General features: G+C 40.1%; 1 pseudogene; it reads right to left on the minus strand.

Moving 5' to 3' along the window:
- The window catches only part of LOC127441169 (uncharacterized), a 51,303-nt pseudogene extending 32,976 nt beyond the window's left edge, over nt 1-18,327 (minus strand).
- Nucleotides 18,328-25,743: the final 7,416 nt, after the last annotated feature.

The raw sequence follows: 25,743 nt of genomic DNA on the forward strand, positions 1-25,743 counted from the left end.
CAATACAACCTACTGTATATTTTATATACACTTTATATACTATTTTTATTGTATGTGTATTATATATTGTGTGTATTGTATACTGTACATTGTATATTATTATTGTGTTGTGTAATTATGTGTATATTAGATATGTAAATTGTGTTGTGTAAATCTGATATTTATTGTAAATTGGTATATGTCTCATCACTGTCATGACTGCTATGTTGCTCGGAACTGCACCCAAGACTTTCACCCACTGTTGCACTTGTGCATATACTTGCGTGACAATAAAAGTGATTTGATTTTGATTTGATTTTTGTGATCCAGACTCCAAGAACTCCTCTCAGTGCTTCCAGGAGATCAGCATTCCTCAGCCCCTTCGTGTCCAAGACTGTTGAAACAGAATCCAGCTCTTCCCTACTGTAACATGGCTCTGAGACGCAGTGGAAGAGTTCGCTATCAGCGAACTCATCGACCGATCAAGGAGAATGTATATGTATCTTTCATAGGATTATAGTCATATTTTGCCATTGCTAGATCCAATTCAATCACTTGCATATTTCCATCCCATGCACTTTTATTTACCGATTAATTTATTTTATCTTTAAGCATATCAGTATCATTTTGTAGTTTTTATTAGTTATTCTTGTTTATCTTTTTGTAAATAAAATGTCCTGGTTACTTTCGTAACCTCCATTCCCTGATGGAGGGAACGAGAGGTTGTGTCGATGTAGTGACACTAGGGGTCACCCTTGGGAGCCCCAAACACCTCTGATCTTTGAGTAAAGGCCAATGGGAATTGGTGAGCGGAATTTGCATGCCACTCCCCTGGACATACGTGTATAAAAGGAGCTAGTTCGCAACCACTTATTCAGGTTTTGTGCTGAGGAGCCGAGACAAGGTCCTGTCATTTCAGCGGGCAGTTCAGTGTTGTGGCAGGAGGAACACAACGTCTCGATCCCTACATCAGGGAACGGAGGTTACGAAAGTAACCAGGACGTTCCCTATCTGTCACTCACTTGACATTGTGTCGATGTAGTGACACTAGGGGTCCCTATACAAAATGCCACAACTAGCTGAACTGTGTTACGTGGACTGGCGGTGCGAGACGGGTAGACCACTGTGTGCCTCATAGCCAGCACACCTGGCCATCACGTAACCTCCCCCAAAGCTCCTACGAGCGTCGTACAGTCCCCTGCAACTCGGATGCGCAAAGCGCGCACTGGACACAGCAATGACAAGGCTCGGTCTGCCTCCTCCTGGGGCAGCGCTTGCAGATTCACCACCTGATCCCGAAACGGGGTCATGGGAACCTTGGGCAAATAGCCCAGACAGGGTCTCAGGACCACATGAGAGTATCCTGGACCGAACTCCAGGCACATGTCGCTGACAGAGAATGCCTGCAGGTCCCCTACCCTCTTGATGGATGTGAGCGCAGTCAGGAGGGCAGTCTTCAAAGAGAGTGCCTTTAGCTCAACTGACTCCAGGGGCTCAAACGGGGCTCCCCGCAGGCCTCGTAGGACCATGGAGAGACCCCATGAGGGAATGAGGTCTGGGAGGATTCAACCTCCTCGTGCCTCTAAGGAACCTGATGATCAGGTCTTGCTTCCCTAAATACTTACCGTCAACTGCATTGTGATATGCTGCCATAGCGGCCACGTACACCCTCAAGGTAGGGGGGAAAGCTGCCCCACCAGCCTCTCCTGCAGGAAGGAAAGCACCGACCCGACTGCACATCTCTGGGAGTCTTCGCATAGGAAAGAACACCACTTAGCGAACAGACACCACTGCAAGGTGTATAGGCACCTCATAGAGGGAGCCCTAGCCTAAGTGATCGTGTCTACCACCGTGGGTGGTAGGCCACTTAGGTCTTCCGCATCCCGTCCAAGTGCCAGACATGAACATTCCAGAGGTTTGGTCACGGGTGCCAGATGGTGTCCTGTCCCTGAGAGAGGAGAACCCTCGTCAGGGAAATCGCCAGGGAGGGATTGTCGCGAGAAACACGAGGTCCGAGACCCAAGTTTGGGTGGGCCAGTTGGGTGCCACTAGGTTGATCTGCTCCTCGTCCTCCCTGACTTGCACAGGGTCTGTGCAAGTAGGCTCACTGGGGGGAACTCATACTAGCACCAGCTGTGTGCCAGTGCATCTGTGCCGAGGGAAGCCTCGGTCAGGGCGTACCAGAGCGGGCAGTGGGAGGATTCCCAGAAAGCCAACAGGCTTACCTGCGCTTGACCAAATTGACTCCAAACCAGCTGGACCACATGGAGGTGGAGTCTCCACTCTCCCTGAGCACTTCTGCCACACTGTCGAGGTCGCATGGGATGTGACTGGCTTGCAACGACTTGAGTCGCTGCTGACTCCAGAGGAGGAGGAGGCAGCGGGCGAGTTGCAACTTTAGTCACCAGAGATGACGTAAACCTACAGGTGCTGGACAGGAGTCTCAGGCGGTTCTGCAAGGTTGTGGCGCTTTGCAGGCACAGGTGCACCACAACCACCTTATCCACCTGGGGAATCGCTGAGTACCCCCTGGAAGCCCCACTGTCGAGGGTAGTGAGAGCGGAGGAGCTCAGAGTCCGGGTTCGGGCAGTGAAAGGTGCCCGCCATGACCTTGTGAGCTCCTCATGCACCTCCGGAAAGAAAGGGACCGGGGCATGGCCGTGAGCGGCGCTCCAAGCCCAGGAACCAATTGTCAAGCCATGAGGGTTCAGGGAGGAGTGGTGGGTTCCACTCCAGCCCGACACTCGTAGCCGCCCGGGCAAGCATGGCTGCCAGCTCCGCGTCGGCCTGCAACTGTGTGACCACTCCCGAAGGTGGGAGCCCAGTCAAGTCCTCAGCATCAGACTGGACAAGCCCGCTCTCCGATGCTGAAATCGAGAGCTCATCCACTTCGCGAGTGCCGAATGAGACCACAAACTCACCCTGAGACGAGCCAGCCTCCTCATCACAGAACTCAAATGGGGCAAACGAGCGTACTGGGAAATGGGAGGTCTGTGGGGAGTAACCCGGCAGAGCGGCTTCCATTGGGGTCCCCAAATCGCCCCTAGTGCTAACCGACACAGCCTCAAACCCGTAGGTAGAAGGACCAAGGTGGGGAGCCACTGGGTTGGCTTTCCCTCTAACGACGGAAAGCCGCGACCGCAACGTTGCCATGGACATGTTCTCACAGTGAGAACATGGCCCGTCCAACAACGCTGTCTCCGCATGAGCAGTGCCCAAGCACCTAAGACAGCGATCGTGGCCGTCGGAAGCAGAGAGGTAACGACCGCAACCAGGAATTACACACAAATGGAAAGGCATCTTTCTTGAGTGCCACTCTTTTAGAAGGAAAAATATACTCTTTTTGTAGAAGAATATACTCTTTTAACTGCTGAAGTGCCCAGGGGCGTTCTCTGCACTCCACTGGTGCACGAAGGGGAGAAACCGCTGTAATGCACCGTAAATCCAACAGCTTTCGAGGTGAATGGATTGGCAGAGTAATTCATCTCACTGAATACAACCGCTCACCTCCTAAGAGAAAATCTGAATGAGTGATTGCGAGCCAGCTCCTTTTATACCCGTATGTCCGGGGGAGTGGCATGCAAATTCCACTCGCCAATTCCCATTGGCGTTTTCTCAAAGATCAGAGGTGTTTGGGGCTCCCAAGGGCGACCCCTAGTGTCACTACATCGACACAATGTCGAGTGAGTGACAGATAGGGAACTGATTTTATTACAACTGTGTGTTACTTATACAGAAGAGCTCTAAAGGGTTTGGCCAAATCTTACAATCCTTTCAGATTAGTCAGATGACCAACTCCCTCCAATTAACATATTTTTTTTTAATTTACTGAATGGTTCATTTTGATTATTCTTTTACTATTAAGAAGAAACTCTTAGCTGGTGCCCCGAGGATGGAGGGAGGGGCCATCTGATATTAATAATAACACACACAAACACCTTAGGTGAAGTGTGATCAAAAATCACCACATACTTTGGTGTCTTGTGTGAGGCCCAGTTCATTTAATTTGGTGCCAGGGTGATTCTCACTACATAAACAACATTTTCTTATTGTAATTGGTAACACTTTACAATACAGTTGTGTTGGAATAATAAATAATACGAATAATAAATGCTGTAAAATTCTATTGCTCATTGTTAGTTCATGATACCTAATGCATTTGCTAATGTTAACAAATTGAACCTTATTGTAGTGTTACCTAATTACTATATTTGCAGTGTTCATGATATTTAATTGGAACACTACTTTATTTGTACTTTGTAATTATTTGTAAAAAATAAAAAATAAAAAAAAATAAAAAAATAAAATAAAATGAAAGGTGGTTAAAATTATGAAAATGTTTGGACAGATCTGACTGAATTTATTTTTCTTATAATCATAAAAACCTTTTGATCCATTGCAGGGCTTGACATAATGCTTTGCATATGCTTGACCTTTGGACAAGTAAATTGGTCATTCACTTTTCAGAGTAAAACATTAAATGTCCGGAGAGAAATTATTTACAATTGTGGTGTACAATGCAAACATTTAACAAATACTTAATCAGGCTGTTAAAAGAATAGTTCACCCCAAAAATGTTATTCTGTCATGATTGCTCAACTTCATGTTGGGTCAACTATCCCTTTAAGAACCTATTTTCAGAGCACTAGAGCTAAGTGCAGCGCTATGCTTTAAGTCATAGCCTATGTGAAAAGTCAATGGCATGGCCATTAAGTTTTGGTATTTTCATGCAAGCTTGTGCTAAGTCTAGGCGCAAGTGGGTTTGGCGAAACTGCACACGAAATTGCACTTAATTAACATACAGTACACTGACAATTTTAGCGCATACACTCACAGATAGCACAAACGCTCCCACCCACGCCCTCTAGCGCTTTGCGCTGGCATGAAAATTGCTCTTCTAAGAAGTTGCGCATGGTAGTACAGCATAGCGCTGAACTTCACGAAAGTATAGCCCTAAGAGTTCAAGTCAGTGCTCAACAGATTAAAGCTGACATATTTACTGAATATTAATAGATGGAATCCTGAAAGAGGGGACCATGCTGCTAAATTAGTTAAATTTTTTATTAAAAATAGACTATATATTAATGATAGAAAATAGGATGACATTTTAAATATGTATGTATATTATTAATATATTATTTTTATTACATAAGTCAGTATGTAGGCCTACTTATATTACTAAAATTGACTGATTCACAAGGCAGTGAAAATACCTGTGTATGTCAGATGGAGCTCTAGAGAGATGGAGATGAGAGGTGTAAGAGTGTTTCTCTTCAACCAGCAGCTGAGTAGTTCTGGTAGCGTTTTACACAAAGCATTTTTGCTATTTCTACCTTTCTTGTCGAAGGTGCTGTATTATATGAGCCTCACAATGTGATGATGCTAAAAGACCGCTCCAATATCATGTGCTTGCACTGTGGTCAGCTATATTGTTCATAAACAGGAGCGACATTTTAATCGCCTGCTTGCAGAGACATGGTGTAAAGGCTTTTGCATGTTAAATTAACAGGCTTATACATAAGTTCAGCAAATATGTGTTAGTGCGCTCCTCACTGCATGCTCACACTTAACTCAACACGTGTTCAATGAGCTGCGGAATGCTGCGAGACACACACACACACACACACACACACACACACACACACACACACACACACACGAGAGAGAGAGAGAGAGAGAGAGAGAGAGAGAGAGAGAGAGAGAGAGAGAGATGCAGTAGCACTGATTATTCACACTGATTCTAATATTACGATAGAAAGGCAAAATTATTTCTTTGATTTGTACAGCTGTGTGGTTTTGTTAACAAATTCTCTACCATACACCGAACGTCAATAAATGTGTGTGGGAATTCTCCACATTATGAACGTGGAACTTGCAGGAATTATTAAATTTGTGCGCAATAATCTGTTTGTAATAAGTGACACAGGCATAGGCTATGTCACAAATATAGCAGGTTATTTTTCGTTTTTGATGTTTTAATCAGGCTACTTGTCTGGTTGAGCAAGCAAAATTCTCTTTCACTTGCCCCTTCAAAAATCCACTTGTTCCACGTGTTAATGCCAGGCCCTGCATTGTGTTTAAATGTTTGAAATGAGTTTTATAGATATACATAAATTTGTCCTCTGTATAAATTTGTTTACAAAACTAAATTTTCTATGCATTTTATTTGCATTAATTAATTCGTTTTACCATCTAATGAAGCAAAAGCAGCCAACAAGTGTGCAGTATAGCCTATTCATGAAATCCAATAGTCTCAGGACAATCTCAGGAGGCACTTTGTGAAGTTGGATGAGATTTTCAGAATTCCATAATGTGGAAATTAGAAATATTTATGAATAAGCAGTTGTGTTCAAACTTTTCACTGGTACTATATTTTATTAAAGTAATCATGACTTGGCTGTTTTTTCTCTGCCTCAGATGTATAGTCTGAAAGCAACTGAATCTGTTGTAAACACACAAAGCACAGTTGCTATGAGATCATTCTTACTGAAAATTTGAAATATAACTCTGTAGCTTTATATTAGGATTAACTGGATCTGACTGAGCACAAGAGAAAGTTTAGAGGCCACAAGCAGACCACCCCTTCACTTTGATCTGTTGTATTACCCTTGGAAAACACGCAAGCAGTACAGAAATAAAGTCCTCGTTCAATCCCTGCGAGTACTGCTGACATTAGAATCCATCACTGTCAGCACAATAAGCATCTCCTTCAACATTGTATAAGGTTTAAGCTCAAAATAAACAAAATATTTAATTATTTCTTTAGATAATACACAGTCAGAGGCAATGTTTCCTCTTTCTATAAAGATTTAAGATCTATAAAGAAAGAAGCACTTTGATGATTCTAAATATAATACCCCTTTTAAACCTTTAATCAAAGCAATATTTTTTAAACACTGTAAACACTGTCTTGTATCTACTAAAAATTTATTTTTGTAACTTTTAGGAGTACACTTGTTTATGTGGCTTCAAAGCTAATAGACATGGACTCCAATTTTGATTTCATAGGGTCTTTATATAAATGTCAATGTCATTAAAGGCTTCATAACTTAGGAACAGGATGCATTCTAGACGAACAGTAACTGTAGCATTGTGGAAGTAGTATGTTTTCTGGTTGGATAGCTGCTATGTTTGATTTTCATTAGATTGCATGCTGTAACAGTTAAAGGATGGGCAAGGAGTAGGCGAGAACCAGCTGAACAGTAAACATAAAGTATAATGGTAAAACTCAACTTAAAACAACATAAAACAAACATGAACACAGACACACACAACGTGGCCACGTGTGTGTGTCTCTCTCTCTCTCTCTCTCGAACTGGTGTCTCCGGCCCCCCTTTATCTAGCTCTCCCGCTGATCAGCTGATTCAGCGCCGGCCGTGCACCCTCACGGCCCGACCATGCCCTCCTCCTCATCACACATGCACTTTGTGTACTCTGTTGTACCATAGAGACTAGGTATTAATGCAGTGACCATTTGCAACATTGCAATGGGCACCCCCTGAGTTTATTTCAAAATGAGGGTTGGTAATAAGGGATAAAGAAGCTTAGGTAGGATAAAAGTAGTCACAGCAGTGCTGCTAACAGAAACCCCAGCATCAGTGCAATCTACCTTATATTAAATGTAAATGTAAACTGCAACAAGTGGTTATACTCCATTAGTGGAATGAGTCAAGTTTTTGGCCCTTCGTAAAACTGCATTTCCCTCTCCAGAAGGAATTTCATTGCTCATTGGTTTTGAATTATATTTTCAGCTGCGAACAATGAATGGGTTAGATTTACTGCAAATTTTTCTACCGTACAGTTTTGTTGTATAGCTTTAATAAAAATTGTATTAACTTTTAAAAGTGAAACTACATTGTACATGTAGTCTTGTAAGTAAAAATAAAAAAGTGTGTTGGCATCTACATTGGTATATTGCATCAGTAAGGAGTGTAGTCTCACTGAGCTTTTCTGCAGCATTGTCTTTTATGTTTGTTGTTGAAATGTCACAACAGAGACCTCTGTATTTTAATATCCTCTTTAAGACCTTGCTTGTATTAAAATTAATTGTTTCTTTTATGGTTTTTATCTTATATCTTAAAATTTGCATCTAGCCTAAAGCAAAGCACATATCTGTTTTAAGTGATCAAACCCTTGGATTCACTCTTAAAACCAATATACTGTATACTGTATGTACTGTATATATTTTCTAAACTGATCAGATCTCTTTTGCTTTTAAAACCTGCCTTTTATTATGCCCATTTTTGAATGAACTCCCATTCTAACCTTGTAACTGAAATGCCTACCGGAGACACATTGTCCAGATTAATGCTTCCTCTTTAGTGATCCCCGTCTCTCATAACCATCGCACTGGCCATGAAAATGAATTACAAGTTGCCGCATCTATCCATCATGTTTAACTAATGCCAAAGAGAAGAATTTCAATGTGACACCCCAAATTCAAAAGATATGAGATGTGTGGTTTCCCGTCTCATTAAAAAACCTCAGACAAGAACAGGGGCCATAAACAGATGAAGGCATTTCCTTTCAACATTGGCATTTAATCAATGTCTGAGGGTGTACAAAAGACAGAAAAAAAAAAAAAAAAAAAAAAAAACAATGAAAGACAAAAATAATCTCAAGACTGCTAGGCAACATAAAAAAATCCACATGAGGAAATGCCATGAACAGCTTAATTTGTTTGTTCGTTCATTTGTTCATTCATTCATATGTTTGTTCATGCGTTTGTTCATTTAGTTTTGTGCTTGGTTGTTCATTCTTTCAGTCATACTTCAGTTCATTAGTTTGTTAATTAGTTTGTTTGTTAATTTGTTCATACATTCATTCATTGATTTATTAGTTAGCTACTTGGATGGTTAGTTAGTTTATAAGCTCAATTGTTTCTTTGTTTATTAATTTGTTCATTCATTTGTTCATTCATGCATTCAATCATGACATTAAATGTCATGTTATTGGATACATTTATGCTTAATGTAAATGTAAATTTATGTAAATTTATTTTGCAGTTCATAACTAATCACAGCTGTGACATCCTAGAGAATGAGTCTGCATATTTTGTCATGATTATTGAGTGAACTACAGAATTATGGCACCTGTACTGCTATTTTGCTAATTTTACATGGGTTAAAATTTAAAAAAGGGTTGCATTTTTCACACTTTTCTCTTGCTGTTATAGTAGATAATAACATCACTTTTCCAATTGTGTCACCATTTTCCGAACTATAAAGTCCCTTACATACTGTATATTTTTGTGTTGTTCAGTGGATTTTTTATACTTATTTCCTCCTGAAATTTATTGGTGATTGTCGCCATAGCTATATGATAATGCTTAATGATGCCATTCAATTTCTCTCAAAGAGGCAAATGAAACAGGATTGCTTTATACTGCAAACACATTCTCATTCTGATCTCTTGGCTATGGAATGCCGTTCATTTATTAGAGCATACCCAAAATGACACTAGATTTGGTGAGGAAGAATCCAAACTAATGACAGTTACAGACTGAGTCATTACAAGGTAGAAGATAATCTACTGAGGCATATATTCTATGGACGTGGCAGAAATGAGAGCTCCATATCGGATTCAATGTTTATTTGTTTGTGAACATGCCATGATAAAAATCAGATCTTTCCTTCCCTCATATATACACACTGATGTACCCACATATACAAGATGGGCATCTACAGGAAATGAGAGGCTATCTTTTTTTCCACTGGTATCCTATCCTCCATTTCGCTGAGGTGTAATACACACTGTTGTGACTGTCTCAGCGGAGTATGTGTTTTGTCTCAGCAGTATAGAAGCCCAGTTCGATGTCGCACCACTGTGTGCACCCCTGAATGTCAATAAGCTAGAGGCCTCTGACTAGCCCACTGTCTAATGGACCATTGCCCAATGTGATGAATTCTGTGTCTATGTCAACACTTTGACCCTGAACACTGTCTTGCTGTTGCTTTTCACACTGTGTGGACTTTATCACATTTAGTGAGGATGAAAGTTGCCACTGTGACTTAGTCATTAAATTAAGACATGTATTACAAGTAATTGCAATCATCCCTATCACTATCATTACATAATTTGACCATTATAATAAAGCAATCAGCACAGAAGTTGCATTTTAAAGTGATTTCACCACAGGTAATGCATTTTCTTTCACACGACACAAAGCCTAAGTGAGGTACCCCCTTACCCATGATGAAATTACTGAAACTCATAGATTCGAGTGGATCTTAGTTTTATAAAATGGCAGCAGCAGCAATATGATACTATGTTCAATGAATAGTTATATATATATATGATCAATAATTAATGGAATAAACAATTCTTCTGTGAAGTAATTATGGTTCATTATCCTAAATGTAGGCTTTATGGCTGCAGATCAATGTAGTTACTTGACATATTAATAGAATGTGCAGTCACAGGTGTTTACACAGATTGATCTCACTGTGAATTCACTGACAGAGGTCAGAGTTTTTGCTGTTGAAATTGGTCTGTGCCTACCCAAATTTGAACCACCACCCCAGTGGTCGAAGATGGAAGCGCTCTTAAGCATATGGGCACGTGTGCTCTCCAAATTCTTGTTAAAATTTGAAAAAGTGATGCCAGAAGCAAGTTGTATTTTTAGTTGTAAATAGGGATGTTAATGATTAATCAACAATCGATTCATTGACATTAATCATTTGATTGATTAAGCTTATAGCTCGAGAGGGTCCTCGCTGCAGACTGTAGCACGATGACGTACTGGATCTAATCCTTTGCGTAGTGGATTTTGGTGACGTAGTGCACTGACATGCACAGAACGGGGATACAGGGGCGCAAGTAGATTTCATTCACAAATCTAAATGTGCCCTTCACAAATGTAAAGGTACCCTTTTAAATGGAGGTGCCTTTAAGAGAATGGAGATTTAAGCAGAGGTGTCTTTACTACAGCACAACCCCTCTTTAAATGATCTATTAATTTAATTAAATCGTCGTAGCCCTTTGTGGTTAAATAATTGCACAATGTCATACCGCGATTTTATTTTAATTCATTGTGCAGCCCTAATATATAAATGTGTGTGTGTGTGTATTATATGAATATATATATATATATATATATATATATATATATATATATATATATATATATATATATATATATATATATATATATTGTTGTAACACACACACACACATTTAATGACCGATAAGTATGCAATTATTTAACCGCAAAGGGCTACAACGATTTAATGACCGATAAGTATGCATCAGTAATAAAACAAAACATTAAAATGTGAATGTGCATCCACTATGTCTCTGGGGTAAGGGAATGAAGTAGGGGGGCGTTCATCAAAAAAGGTTGAGAACCACTGCACTACGCCATCGCGCTACAGTCTGCAGTGAGGAGTACTTTTATTGATCGCCGATTAATTAATTTCAGAACAAATGCGTTAAGTATTCATGCCAGCAGACTTTGATAAGTCTGTCTATACAGTCATCCGTCGCTAGAGGGCACACTGACGCTTAAACGCTGCATGCCATGTCTTGTCTGCAACACAGATGAAGAACTGGACATGCTTCCTTCACTTCCTCTCATGTAAAGATAAAGTGGTCTCAATGTAATCCATGTTGGAGCGTTTCTCTATAAATGAACATTATGTTTTCTGCATACACCGTGATAGTGTGCAAAAGTAGAACATAACATCAAGCAATGTTCATCAGATGCTCTCCTTATTTCATCCCAACTTACAGTTACATCAGTTAACACAGGAAAGCATGAAGGCACATCCATCACCAGAGAAGCTGTACATTATGCAGTATTTTTATAGGGCTGGCCGATATATTGAATATTCACAATATAATCAAAATGATATTTATGGCGGTATAAAATTAAAGGGATAGTTCACCCAAAAATGAAAATTCTCTCATCATTTACTCATACTCATGCCATCTCAGATGTGTATGATTTTCTTTCTTCTGCTGAACACAAATTAAGATTTTTAGAAGAATATCACAGCTCTGTAGGTCCATACAATGCAAGTGAATGGGTGCCAAAATCTTGAAGCTCCAAAAAGCACATATAGCCATCATAAAAGTAATCCATATGACTCCAGTGGATTAATTAATGTCTTCTGAAGCAAAATGCTAGGTGAGTGTGTAAGAAATAGATCAATATTTAAAACTTTTTAAAATAAAAATGTTCATTTCCGACCAGCTGTGATATGCACTGTCACAAGGGTGGAGTTCAAACAGCCTCTCGCATGAGGTAAGCACGTTGGCATGTCAATATCGTCGATCCTTCGGCTGGTCTGAAATCGGCAGGGGAGAACTGTTTACTGTACACACTCAATATTTTGAGTAACTCAGTGGTAGGGGTGGGAATCACAAGGTAACTGGTGATATGATATCTTATCGATATTTAGATCATGATACGATATTATTGCGAATCTTTATTTTTGATGTATTGCGATTCAAAACTACGATATATTGTGATATTTCACTCAGTGTCTCTCATTCATCTTCATCAGACTTAAGAGAACTATTTCCAAATAACCAAATGCATTGTTAAAGGGGTCATGACATGAGAAATACATTTTTCCTTGATCTTTTGACATATAGGAGGTCATTGTACTGTAAAAACACACTGTATGTTTCAGAACTGAAAACTTCTTCCTTAATAGAAAAAGAGCATTTATTTAAACCAGGCTCTAAAAACGTGCCATTTGGAATTTGTGGGACTTTTGATGTCACAAGCACCAAATACATCTGCATATGACTGCCTCCAGCAAGACATCAATGCCTATTTTTCGTCATTGAAATCTTGGCCCCGCCCACTGGTGCTCAGACAGTCACACTTACACAGGTGAAGAGGAGAAAGGGCCTGTCATGGGAGATTCATCCAAAGGGGACTTACACAGGACACCTTCATGTGCCTATCTTGATTTAAATGTTTTTTAAACATAAACCTTCATTAGATGAATGGCTTTGACCATTATTGTTCATCACTTGCCACTTTTAAAAGACACAATGTCAGGTTTGGACTCTAAAAAGGAGACCCCCATCCTGTTTCATCTTGCTGTTGTGCTGTTTTGAAGGCATCCTGGACCGTTTTTGCACCCATCTGTGCTATTTTTAGTTGTTAGTCGTTTGTACACATGCACTATATGTCTTTAATCATTTCGATGCATTTCCAGCAATGTGCGGCGTGTTTTAAGAGCGGCACAAACGCAACTTTTAAAAACATGTCTCATTCTGTTGCTGCCAATGACTGTGTAAACAAACACAGAAGATGTGAGATGTGAGGACCAGCGTCTCTGCTTTAGCCAGTCGAAGCACCAAACGTCACCATGGACTGTATTACGTTTGCATATTCAGAACATTTCAGCGTGCATTGTATGTATTGTTCTGATTTTTCATCCTATTGACAGCATTCAATATATTAGAGGTCTGCATGGGACTGTTTATTCTATCCCGCTCCCGAGAATTTCTATCCCACAACCGAACGCTCCCACTGAATTTTACTTGATGTTCACCTGCTCTCTGCCCACAGTGATTTCCTTCCTGACTGCTCCCGTTCCCGCAATCCTGCATTTGTTTTTCACATAGAGCAAAAGCCATACAAATAGACAAGTGTACACAAAGAATGTGTTATTTTTTTGTTATTGCTACTATCAGATGACATGTGAAAATGATGCCAATTTGACTTGCCTCAAATTGGTTTCTTAACACTAAATATTTTGATGACACAGGCTGCGTTCCACTTCACTTTTAACATTTTGGAAGTCCGTTCCACTTTGTTAAGTGAGCGAGGGAAATTTCTGTTGTAGTACCTTCAATAGCATAATACTTATATCTACCTTAAACTGTTTATCACACAATTATGTGTTCATTGTTATGTTAACATTTTTGTTTGTGTAAATCTTGATTAATCCTTTCTAAAAATAAATTCTGCTGAAGAAAAAAACAATTAAACATACAAGATTTATACATAAGCCTCTGAAATCAATCTCTGAAAACATTGTTTTGTCAGGTGCAAAAATCACTAAATAATTCCACAAAATGTATCTTCCAGCAATGTGCGGCGTGAGCTGCACTGAGCTGAGATATTTTTTTAGATTTTTCTTAAAATGTCTTCTGCGGAAGAAAGAAAATCATACACATCTGGGATGGCATGAGAGTGAGTAAATGATGAGAGAATTTTCATTTTTGGGTGAATTAACTTTAAGATCTGGCTATAAATTCTTTCTTAAGATCTGACTGAAAAACAAACATGACCTCACACCCTCACAGGTTTTGAGTAGCTTTACTTTTAAAAACATACTTTAACATAAAAACATAATTATAACAATGTAGGGTTATTATTTATGAAAACTGAGGAAAAGCATTTAGATCTGCTAAAGTGTATCTTCAACAATATCAACCCACATAAGCAAACAATGGCAATCTAATGTAGAATTGTCTTTTTACATAACACAAAATGTACACTGAAATAAGAGCAATGTCTGTTCTTCCTTTTTTTTCTATTATTATCCTCCCATTCAATGAGGGAAAAAATGTTCTGCAAACATATTGTGAATTTGCACACAGAAGCCAGATACTTCTGCAGATAATCATAAGTAAATGGAAAACAAACTGATTTGATGTTCAAGATTGAGAACATTGACACACATCTGTATATAACTAAATACAACCAAGAGACACTCGCTAAGCACTTTATTAGGAACACTATACTAATACTGGGTAGGGCCTCCCTTTGCTCTCAAAACAGCCTCAATCCTTCATGGCATGGATTCCACAAGATGTTGGAAACATTCCTTTGAGATTCTGGTCCATTTTGACATGATTGTATCACGCAATTTCTGCAGATTTGTCAGCTGCACATTCATGTAGTGAATCTCCCGTTCTACCAAATCCCAAAGGTATTCTATTGGATTCAGATCCGGTGACTGGGAAGGCCACTGAAGAACATTGAACTCATTGTCATGTTCATGAAACCAGTTTGAGATGACTTTTGCTTTGTGACAATGTGCGTTATCATGCTGGAAGTAGTCATTAGAAGATGGGTAAATTGTCGCCATGAAGGGATGCACATAGTCAGCATTCAAGAGATGATTGATTGGTATTGATGGGCACAACGTTTGCCAAGAAAACATTCCACACACCATTACACCACCTCCAGCCTGGACTGTTGACACAAGGCAGGTTGGGTCCATGGATTCATGCTGTTGGCACCAAATTCTGACCCAACCATCTATGTGCCTCAGCAGAAATTGAGATTCATCAGACCAGACTACATTTTTCCAGTCTTCAAATGTCCAGATTTGGTGTGCTTGTGCCCTGTGCAGCCTCAGCTTTCTGTTCTTGGCTGACAGAAATGGAACCCGATATGGTCTTCTGCTGCTGCTATTGTAGCCCATCCACCTCAAGGTTCAATGTGTTGTGCATTCTGAGATGCTATTCTGCTCACTACAACTGTACAGAGTGATTATCTGAGTGACTGTAGCCTTCTGTCAGCTCGAAACAGCCTGGCCATTTTCTGTTGACCAGTCTCATCAACAATTAGTTTCCATCCGCAGAACTGCCACTCAATTTATGTTTTTTGTTTTTGGCACCATTCTGAGTAAACTCTAGAGACTGTTGTGTGTGAAAATCCCAGGAGATCAGCAGTTACAGAAATACTCAGACCAGCCCGACTGGCACTAACAATCATGCCATGGTCGAAATCACTGAGATCACATTTTTCCCCATTATGATGGTTGATGTGAACATTAACTGAAGCTCCTGAGCCATATCTGCATGATTTTATGGATTGCACTGCTTTAACTTGATTGGCTGATTAGATAATTGCATGACTAAGAGGTGTACAGGTGTTCCTAATAAAGTGCTCAGTGAATGTATATGCATGTCAAGTTTAGTGACACTTCACGTTTTCACTTTTAACGAGCACCACGGATCCTGAACTGATGAAATACACACGTTTAACTCTTGAAGAATGGAAAATAAAAGCACTTTTCTATGTATTTCCTTTAAAGGTTCGATTTTCATCATCAATTTATCTTTTGTTGAAAAAGGCTGTGCATATGAACTGACATTAGCTACTTCTGTAACAGCTGTGATGTATTTTTTAAGTCTGTAGTTTTGACTGCACCGAGCAGCAAAGCAATTTGCATTAAAACATTTGATTGAATAAGATGCGATAAAATGTGCTCACCTAAAAGTTGCTGGTTCATGTTTCAGAGAGCAGTGTAACTGAACTATGCCCAGACAAGCTTAAACACACGCGCTCCTCTCCGGAACTGGACCACAGATCACTTGAAGACAACTGATGTTGTTGCATGCAACGCTGAGCGCTCATTAGTTTAGATTGTGACATAATTTTGTCAAAATCAGTCAGAGGGCCATATTGAATAAGCCACTGACTTAAGAAATAACTGACAAAATGACAAATAAGAAATTACATCATATTGGGAGACTCTGAGAAGTGGTGGTACGCAAGAAAAACTGCTGATGTTATGGAGAGTCATGCAATATATGGTTATGTTCCTGTGGAAGTCATAAGGCTGTGCCTGTTGTTGGCCTGTTCTGATTCACTCCATATAGCTGTGAATAAACAATATGTGGTAATGCAATCCTTGCTTTATCCTTGCGCACAACCCAAATGGTGTGAGAAGTGGACACTAAGCTTGGCCTATGGCGCTAAACAGCATTCCTGCCACTGAGGACATGCGGATGACACGGGATATATCGAAGACTTGGGACACTTTCAGAGCAGAATTTGAGGACTATGAGTTGGCGACTGGGAGCAGTAAGTAAGTGAGAGCAGCTGCCTTAAGGCAGCTTATGGGCAACAAGTGTCGACATATCTACAGTCACAACATTGTTTTGGACGAGGAACAAAAAAAGACCTAAGTCAGTGCCTTAGGTGATTACTTCAAACTGGCAAAAAATGTGATCTATGAAAGGTACTTGTTTGCATGTTGCAAACTGGAAACGGATGAGCCTATAGACAGCTTTCTTACCAGACTGCGGGAATAAGCATCAACCAATGAGGGCTTAAAGATTAAATTATTCATGACAGGCTTGTCCTTGGCATTGCCAATGGCAGAACAAGACAGCATCTGCTGCGTGAAGGTGAACTAACACTCGGAGGCTGCAGACATGCAGTATGTCAGCTTGCAGAAGCAACAGAACAATGCATGAAAACAATGGACAGCACACTCAATTACAATGTGAATGTTGCACAAGCACAGAAGCCAAATCACCAGGACAGTGACAGGAGAAATAAGCAGATGCCTAAGATTGTGAGCTGCATGTATTTTGGGGGTAGCCAAAAGAAAGGCAGAGAACAGTGCCCTACATTCGGAAAGACATGTCGGTCATGTGGCATGATTAATCATTTTGTCAAACTGTGTAAAGCCAGGCAGAGGACTGACAGATTCAGCAGAATGCATGCAGTGATGGCCGATGGACATGATGAGCAGGAACCCAACAGTGAAGGGTGACATTTTAGCGCTGAGGAGTGCATTTGCACAGTTAAGTCTCCAGGTCCAAAATGGTTTGTAAACAGCCCACTCCAGCCAAGCACAACAAAGCTGAAATTATACTCTGGTTCTACAATGTCTTCCTTGGTGCGGTTTCACACAGAATGCTTCGTAAGTGGCACCAGGCACAATCTTGTGTTTAAAGTGGTCGAGGCAGGCCAAGAACTGTTGCTCTTTGGTGCCACATGTGCAAAACAAAGACTCATGCAATTACCGACAAACTTCACAGACTGGATGTATGTTCAGATATTCCCCTCACAAAACAACAATTGTTATGCAAGTTCAAGGATGTATTCAATGACCCAGTCAAGTCAGTCTCTGGGGTCTGAATGTTCAATTTGTGCTCGACAGCACTGCGATGTCTTCAAAGCCAAAGTGAAAGTGCAGCTCGATAAATACATGAGAGATGGTCATATCACAACTATCACTGAACCCACTCCATGGATCAGTAACATGGTAGTCATAGCCAAGCAAGATAAAGTGTTTATATGCATTGATCTGAAGCATCTGAATCAAGCTTTGAAAAGAGCACACTAACATATGCCAGTGCTGGAAGATATTCTGTACAAGCTACCCAAAGCAAGCCTGTTCACGCTGTAAATTGGATGATGCAAGCAATAGACTGACAACATTATGGACTTCTTGGGGGCAGATGCAATGGCTCAAATTACCTTTTGGCATGTTGGTCGCACCAGAAATCTATCAGCACAAGCAACATAAACTGCTTATGGGCCTCCGGGGCATGAAGCCAATAGCTGACGATATACTGGTTGTTGGCTGTGGTGACACAGATGCAGTGGCCGAATCTGATCATGATAACAACCTCCATGCCTAAATGGAACACTGTAGAGCTGTGCAAGAAAAAAACTGCACTCAAGTTGAATGTGGTGCACTTTCACGGGCACATGTTATCAGTGGATGGGCTACAAATCAATCCAGAGAATAAAAGAGCAGTCCTGGCAATAGCGACACCAGACAACTCAAAGGCAGTCCAGCGACTTATAGGATTCGTGACATATCTGGCTAAAATTCTGCCAAGGCTTTTGGAGGTATGCAAGTCGCTTCGTCGGCTTTTGGACAAAGATGTGGTGTGGCACTGGCTACCAAAACATGATAAAGGTGTGCAAGAAACCAAACGCATAGCTTCCATCATGCACGTTCTGAAGTATTACGACATTGGCAAGCAGGTGACAATACAAAGCGATGCCAGCAAGAACATTTACAAGAACAGGCCTGGGATGCTGTTTGCTTCAAAAGGGACAGCCTATGGCATTCGCCTTGTGTGTGCTTACACGAACTCGAAGAGATCTACGCTCAAATTGAGGAAGAATGTTTGAGCATTGTGTTTGCATGTCAGAGATTTAATCAGTACTTGTACGGCAGAGAGTTGATCACAGCAGAAACTGATCACAAGCCTCTGGTGATAATTTTCAAAATAATCCCTCCTGTGTGCTCCGAATATGTCTTCAAGGCATGATGTTGCAATTGAAAAGGTACAATCTGACTGTTTTCACACGTGGACCAAGCTTTGCACCTCAATGTGACTCAGACCAGACTCATAAGCAATACGGAAAAGGACGACGTGTTGCAGGTGTTGACATCAGTCATTTTAGCCGGCTGGTCGGATCACACAGAAGACGTTCCCAACTCAGTGCGTTGGTGATTCTCCACTGGCAAAACATACCCACACACAGACTAGACAGTATTCCTGCACAGCGACTCATGTCACGCAGACTCAAGACAGGGCTTGCTGTGGCCGACAGTTTGCTTATTCCCAGAGTGTTCCGAGGTGTTATGGAGAAATGACCATTAGTTTCTAATGACCATTAGCTGAGGTTTGAATAAGGTAATGATCTCTACGTGTTCAGGAGGTAAGTTTTGATTAATATATATTGAGTAAACCCTTAGTTAAATAATAATTGATGGGTTTACACTGGTCTTGTTACACTGTTTAATACTGAGTCATAGAGGCACTTTGGTGTTTCGGTATTTAATTTAAAAGAAAGGGAGATGTTATGGAGTATAACGCTATATATGGTTATGTTCTTGTGGACATCATTAGGGTGTACCAATTGTTGGCCTGTTCTGATTTACTCCATGTGACTGTGAATAAACAACATATGGTAATGTAATCCTCACTTTATTCTTGCGCGCAACCCAAACAGATGGTACTCTGTAGACTAAAATAGAGCAGGTACTGCATACCGGTGAGTACCGGCCCACTTCAAGCACTGGTAACAAGGATAACAATTTGTGACAGATTGTAGTAGTCCTTGTCAGTCAGTGCAGGGCCACCTGGATCAAGTGAACAATAAAAGACAGGAATACTTAATCAACACTTATGTAAGTCCTGAAGTCACACCCAATACTTCCCAAAACTTCCTTTAACTTTGTGGCCATTCACATATAAGATGTGTTCTTGTGCCGAAAACAGCAAAACAGAGCACAACACAACAGTGAACGTGCAGGTCTCGAGATGCATTTTAAAACATTGAACCGCTTTCAGCACGATGCAATGTCTTAAAACGCAACACACATGACACAAGAAAAAGCAGAGAGACTAAATGCAACACTAAAGATGTCCCAACAAATATACCAACACTTAAAAATAATGCAGATGGAAATAATGCATCCTCTGGGAACAGTTCCAAAGCACAGTTTAATCACATCCTTTCAATAAATTTTTTTTATAACAAGTATTTCTTATTCCTCCACAAACATTTTTCATTCATTATCATCTTATCACTGCTTTCACTTACTTAATTTGATGTTTACCACTCAAATTCTGTGAGACTCTGCTCTGCTCAAATGCAGCTTTCCCTCAGGCAGCTGCGCCCGGCGTCGGGCTTGTGCCTGAGGTAAAATCCATCTCTCTTGCCTGGGGTGGAGAGATGCCAAGAGAGAAACAAAACAGAGACAACAGTTCAATATCATTGCGAAACATACAGTTTATAAATAATACAATTATATAACAATACCAAATGTTAGAATGTTGAATATAATTGAAGTTTAACCGTTTAACTTACCTTCAGTTGTCTACTCCTTATGGACTGAGCATGATGGCTATTGCTGACAGCGGAGGTGTGACACATACAGGCAGATTGTTTTGTTTTATTTTTCTGTATGATTATAATTTGTAATAATTTTTAATAGCATCATTTTCAACCACATTTTTCAATGGAACGCTCAACAAGGACTTTAAGAAATTTAAGACACTGTAGACATTACAGCATAATTTTCTGTAAAGCTGCTTTGAAAATATGTGTATTGTGAAAAGCGCTATGCAAATAAAAATGACTTGATTTGATTATGTTGGCTAACAGTGGTTTAGAACATGGTTCATCCAATCAGAAATGAAAGTCTTAACACTGATTTTGTACTGTACTTTTGACAATAGTTTAGTTTTCAGAATGTTCACTTTGCTTCAGGGCCAAATGCTTCCTGACACTGTGTAACAAAGATGTCAGATAAAGAGATCAGATAATAAGCCCCTGTCAAATCCTGTCATTTTAAGATATTGCTATGGCTGGAGGGCCTGGTTTAACTTCGCTCTGGAAGTATTGGGATGTCAGGTCCCTTTATATTAATGCTAAACCATACTCTGATAATGCAGCCAAATGTATTTATCATCAAAGGCAAAGAAAACACCAGTTATGATGGCATTTGCCACTAAACACTATCTCTATATTTCTGTTTTCTTTTGTCATTCAAAATAATGAGCCTACTTGTTTGACATACTTTGTGATCATGAGCAGAGGCAATACAAAATGTAAAAATCCTTTAGGAAAGCTTTGCAAATGATTGCTTCTTGGGTGTGCACCTGCTTTGTTTCAATTGTTATTATATAAAATTGATGTGGTTGTTGATTTGTATAGGTTATTCTTACACAAGTAGGAACAAAATGTGGTCAGCAAAGCATTAATCAGTTGCTTGATTTTAGGCTTGATTCAACTAAATTGCCTATATTTAAACTTTATTTCCTAAGAACACAGGCAAATAATAGAGATGACATATTTTAAATAAATGTCAAGCAGGCTGGTCTGTAACTGCGTATACTTCTGTTTGAGAAATGTCAGGATTTTGATGCTGATTGAAGGCTTGCGATTATAGAAAGTCACACCTTTGAGTTTTGTGTGAAAATGTAACAATACCCATTACAGAGATTCATTCAGTCATATGGGAGATACCCCAGATTCTACATTCAAAGGTCTAACCTCAGGGACTGAGATTATACTACAGTTTGACAAATTAGCAAAACACATGTTTCAGATCTTTTGATGTCAAGTGATTTATGGGGTTGTTGGTGCCATTATCTTGCTTTAGCTTAATGAGTACTGCAATTAGAGCCATGAGGCCAGACAACAAAATGTATTCAAAACGGATTAAGATAAATGGACTGCTGCAAAAATGAGGCTGCTAGCTGTGCAAAATGGAAGTGATGTCCAACTGTTTTTGAATGCACAAATGTGCTGATAGAAGGCTTATGGCTTAATAATGTTTACATAAATGCCCCATAATTGTTGGGACAAGATCCACACATTCATTTTTTTTAAAGAGGTATCTCCACATAGACAAACTATTTTTCTTTATTTTCCTAAATATAGATTTAGGAAATAGATGTAGGGGCAGTGGTGGCTTGGCGGTTAAGGCTCTGGGTTAATGACTAGATGGTCAGGGGTTCAAGCCCCAACACCGCCACGGTGCCACCGTTGGGCCCTTGAGCAAGGCCCTTGACCCCATCTGCTCCAGGGGCGCCGTACCATGGCTGACCCTGCGCTCTGACCCCAGCTTGGCTGGGATATGCGAAAACGGGGCAGTGGTAGCTCAGTGGTTAAGGCTCTGGATTACTGATCAGAAGGTTGGGGGTTCAAGCCCCAGCACTGCCAAGATGCCACTGTTGGGCCCTTGAGCAAGGCCCTTGACCCTATGTGCTCCAGGGGCACTGTATCATGGCTGACCCTGCACTCTGACCCCAGCCTAGCTGGGATATGTGAAAAAGAAGAATTTCACTGTATATGTGCAAATGTATAATGTGTGATAAATAAAGAAAATTATTATTATAATTATTTATTATTATAATTATATTATTTACCTCTTCCCCTAAAAAACTTATAGGCATGTAGGCACAGAGCATAGCCTACTCATAAAGTCAGTAGAACATAATTTATGTGGAGAAAACCTTCTCTGAAGTTTGTTGTTCTTAACAACGAACTCAAACCATTGGTTGATCCATTGTTGCTCTGTTGGGCTGGATGGGCACTCAAAGCAATGTCTTGGTAGCATCACAGAGCCAAAGTGATGTCCTTTTAGGTGAAATCAACCTACGGATGGCTTACTTATAGTTCAATCATGACAACTCTCAGAATGTTAATGTGGGTATTGCATATTGATAGGATATTGGTCTTGGCGGACTAGATCTGCTACATTGCTGTTGCTGCTGCTGCAGAGCAAGTATGGAGACTTGCTAATGCTAGATGCTAGATGTATGACATGCTGCTGTCATATATATTCCATTACATAATACACATTTAACATGTATTACAGAATTATTATTATTATTATTATTAATGGAAATTCTGTCATCATTCACCATGATGTTGTTCCAAACCCATATGACTTTCTTTCTTCTATGCAAAACAATAAGGAGATATTAGAGAGAATGTTTGCTTGAGTCACTATTTACTTTCAGTGAATGTTTCCTTATATATATATATATATATATATATATTTTGAAAGTGAATGGTGACCAAGACTGTCAGTCCCTAACATTCTGTCTAACATATTTTGTGTTCCACATAATACAAAGGGTCACCCGGGTTTGGAACAACATGAGAGTAGGGAAATGATGACAGAATATTAAATTATGGCTGAGCTATTACTTTAAAGGGATAGTTCACCAAAAATGAAAATTCTCTCATCATTTACTCACCCTCACGCCATCCCAGATATGTATGACTAACTTTCTTCTGCAGAACACAAATTAAGATTTTTAGAAGAATATTTTAGCTCTGTAGGCCAAAATTGTGATGCTCCAAAAAGCAAATAAAGGCAGCATAAAGGTAATCCATAAGACTCCAGAAGTTAAATCCATATCTTCAGAAGTGAAATGATAGGTGTGGGTGAGAAACAGATCAATATTTGTCATTTTTTGCTAGTGCCCAGCAGGGGGCGATATGCAGAGAAGAATGCCAAAAACACAAGAAGAAGAATGTGAAAGTGATATGTTTCTCATCCACACCTATCACATCACTTCTGAAGATATTAATTTAACCACTGGAGTCTTATAGATTATTTCTATGCTGACATATGTGATTTTCTTAGCTTTAAACTGTTGGCACCCATTCACTTGCATTGTATGGACCTACAGAGCTGTGAAATTCTTCTAAAAATCTTCATTTGAGTTCAGCAGATGAAAGAAAGTCATACACATCTGGGGTGGCATGAGGGTGAGTAAATAATGAGAATTTAAATTTTTGGGTGAACTATCCCTTTAAGGGCTCTTGTCAGATCTGGATGAATTTGTCAATGAGAAGACAGGTTTGGAAACATTTCTAATAATTATTATGATGAAAACGTGAAAATGTCCCACAAGGACATTATATAAAATCAGGGATGGGGAGTAAAGGAATACATGTAACAGGATTACGTATTTAAAATACAAAATATTAGTAATTGTATTCCACTACAGTTATAATTTAAATCATTGGTAAATGGAATACAGTTACATTCAAAAAGTATTTTGATTACTGAAGAGATTACTTTGCATTTTATTGTCATTTGTTTCATTTAATATTTAATCCTTTCAGATGGAAAACATTTATATATCAGAATCAGAATCAGAATAAGCTTTATTGCCAAGTATGCTTACACATACAAGGAATGTGTCTTGGTGCCAGGAGCTTCCAGTGTACAACAATACAAAAACAAGACATAGATAATAATACAAAATAAAAAATAATTATACACATACACACACAGACACACACATACATACATACACACATACATATACATAGTGCAAATCTAATACAAATCTGTTATCTGTTATGTACAGTGCAAATATAATCTGTTATGTTTTTTTTTTTGTTTTGTTTTTTTGTATTTTCTCAGAGGAATGAAATGGCAGAAGAGGTTGGAGGTGTTGGATAAATATAAAAAAAAAGACTAAACTTTGTATTGCACATAGTTATTGCTCAATGGGGCAATTTAACTGTTCATGAGATGGATAGCCTGAGGGAAAAAACTGTTCCTGTGCCTGACGGTTCTGGTGCTCAGAGCTCTGAAGGGTCGGCCAGAAGGCAACAGTTCAAAAAGGTAATGGGCAGGGTGAGTGGGGTCCAGAGTGATTTTTCCAGCCTTTTTCCTCACTCTGGAAGTGTATAGTTCTTGAAGGGGGGGCAGGGGGCATCCAATAATTCTCTCAGCAGTCCGAACTGTCCTTTTCTAGTCTTCTGATGTCTGATTTCGTAGCTGAACCAAACCAGACAGTTATTGAAGTGCAGAGGACAGACTCAATGACTGCTGAGTAGAACTGTATCAGCAGCGCCTGTGGCAGGTTGAACTTCCTCAGCTGGCGAAGGAAGTACAACCTCTGCTGGGCCTTTTTCACAATGGAGTCAATGTGTGTCTCCCACTTCAGGTCCTGTGAGATGGTAGTGCCCAGGAAACTGAATGACTCGACTGCTGCCACAGTGCTGTTTAGAATGGTGAGGGGGGTCAGTGTTGGGGTGTTCCTCCTAAAATCCACATTCATCTCCACCGTTTAGAGCGTGTTCAGCTCAAATTTGTTTTGACTGCACCAGACAGCCAGCTGTTCAACCTCCCTTCTGTATGCAGACTGATCATCATCTCGGATGAGGCCGATGACAGTGGTGTCGTCTGCAAACTTCAGGAGCTTGACAGAGGGGTCCTTGGCATTGCAGTCGTTGGTGTACAGGGAGAAGAGTAGTGGGGAGAGCACACATCCCTGGGGGGCAGCAGTGCTGATTGTAAAGGTGCTGGAAGTGAGTTTCCCCCGTCTCACAAGCTGCTGCCTGTCCATCAGAAAGCTGGTAATCCACTGACAGATAGACATGGGAACAGAGAGTTGGTGTAATTTATTCTGGAGTATAGCTGGGATGATGGTGTTAAAAGCCAAACTGAAGTCCACAAAAAGGATCCTTGCATATGTCCCTGGTCTGTCCAGATGTTGCAGGATATGATGCAATCCCATGTTGCAAACAGGTCACATGTTGCTCGATAAGCA

The sequence above is a fragment of the Myxocyprinus asiaticus genome, chromosome 5 (assembly GCF_019703515.2).
Source record: "Myxocyprinus asiaticus isolate MX2 ecotype Aquarium Trade chromosome 5, UBuf_Myxa_2, whole genome shotgun sequence".
Taxonomy (NCBI): Eukaryota; Metazoa; Chordata; class Actinopteri; order Cypriniformes; family Catostomidae; genus Myxocyprinus; species Myxocyprinus asiaticus.